Below are 2,330 nucleotides of genomic sequence, written 5' to 3' on the forward strand. Positions count from 1 at the left end.
TGAGGTATTAGTACTTTTACTGTAGTAACTTTTACTGAGGTATTAGTACTTTTACTGCAGTAACATTTCTCTGAGGTATTAGTACTTTTACTGTAGTAACTTTTACTGAGGTATTAGTACTTTGCCGCAGTAACATTTCTCTGAGGTATTAGTACTTTTACTGCAGTAACATTTCTCTGAGGTATTAGTACTTTTACTGCAGTAACATTTCTCTGAGGTATTAGTACTTTTACTGCAGTAACTTTTACTGAGGTATTAGTACTTTACCGCAGTAACATTTCTCTGAGGTATTAGTACTTTTCCTATAGTAACATTTCTCTGAGGTATTAGTACCTTTACTTCAGTAATTGTACTGAAGTATTAGTACTTTTACTGTAGTAAAATTCCGCTAAGGTATTAGTACTTTTACTGCAGTAACATTTCTCTGAGGTATTAGTATTTTTACCGTAGTGACATCTCACTGAGGTATTAGTATTTTTACTGTAGTATCATTCCGATGAGTTGTCAGTACTTTTACTGCAGTAACTTTCACTGAGGTATTAGTACTTTATTGTAGTAACATTTCACAGAGGTATTAGTACTATTATTGCAGTAACATTTCTCTGAGGTATTAGTACTATTACTGCAGTAACATTTCTCTGAGGTATTAGTACTTTTACCGTAGTAGCTTTTACTGAGGTATTAGTACTTTTACTGCAGTAACATTTCTCTGAGGTATTAGTACTTTTACTGTAGTAACTTTTACTGAGGTATTAGTACTTTTACTGCAGTAACATTTTTCTGAGGTATTAGTACTTTTACTGCAGTAACATTTCTCTGAGGTATTAGTACTTTTACTGTAGTAACTTTTACTGAGGTATTAGTACTTTATTGTAGTAACATTTCTCTGAGATATTAGTACTTTTACTGTAGTAACTTTCTCTGAGGTATTAGTACTTTTACTGCAGTAACATTTCTCTAAGGTATTAGTACTTTTACTGCAGTAACATTTCTCTGAGGTATTAGTACTTTTACTGTAGTAACTTTTACTGAGGTATTAGTACTTTTACTGCAGTAACATTTCTCTGAGGTATTAGTACTTTTACTGCAGTAACATTTCTCTGAGGTATTAGTACTTTTACTGTAGTAACTTTTACTGAGGTATTAGTACTTTATTGTAGTAACATTTCTCTGAGATATTAGTACTTTTACTGTAGTAACTTTCTCTGAGGTATTAGTACTTTTACTGCAGTAACATTTCTCTAAGGTATTAGTACTTTTACTGCAGTAACATTTCTCTGAGGTATTAGTACTTTTACTGTAGTAACTTTTACTGAGGTATTAGTACTTTTACTGCAGTAACATTTTTCTGAGGTATTAGTACTTTTACTGCAGTAACATTTCTCTGAGGTATTAGTACTTTTACTGTAGTAACTTTTACTGAGGTATTAGTACTTTATTGTAGTAACATTTCTCTGAGATATTAGTACTTTTACTGTAGTAACTTTCTCTGAGGTATTAGTACTTTTACTGCAGTAACATTTCTCTAAGGTATTAGTACTTTTACTGTAGTAACTTTTACTGAGGTATTAGTACTTTACCGCAGTAACATTTCTCTGAGGTATTAGTACTTTTACTGCAGTAACATTTCTCTGAGGTATTAGTACTTTTACTGCAGTAACTTTTACTGAGGTATTAATTTTACTGCAGTAACATTTCTCTGAGGTATTAGTACTTTTACTGTAGTAACTTTTACTGAGGTATTAATTTTACTGCAGTAACATTTCTCTGAGGTATTAGTACTTTTACTGTAGTAACTTTTACTGAGGTATTAATTTTACTGCAGTAACATTTCTCTGAGGTATTAGTACTTTTACTGCAGTAACATTTCTCTCAGGTATTAGTACTTTTACTGCTGTAACATTTCTCTGAGGTATTAGTACTTTTACTGTAGAAACTTTTACTGAGGTATTAATAATTTTACTGCAGTAACATTTCTCTGAGGTATTAGTACTTTTACTGTAGTAACTTTTACTGAGGTATTAATTTTACTGCAGTAACATTTCTCTGAGGTATTAGTACTTTTACTGCAGTAACATTTCTCTGAGGTATTAGTACTTTTACTGCAGTAACATTTCTCTGAGGTATTAGTACTTTTACCGTAGTAACATTTCTCTGAGGTATTAGTATTTTTACCGTAGTGACATCTCACTAAGGTATTAGTATTTTTACTGTAGTATCATTCCGATGAGTTGTCAGTACTTTTACTGCAGTAACTTTCACTGAGGTATTAGTACTTTATTGTAGTAACATTTCACAGAGGTATTAGTACTATTATTGCAGTAACATTT

Source organism: Micropterus dolomieu, linkage group LG02 (assembly GCF_021292245.1).
Source record: "Micropterus dolomieu isolate WLL.071019.BEF.003 ecotype Adirondacks linkage group LG02, ASM2129224v1, whole genome shotgun sequence".
Taxonomy (NCBI): Eukaryota; Metazoa; Chordata; class Actinopteri; order Centrarchiformes; family Centrarchidae; genus Micropterus; species Micropterus dolomieu.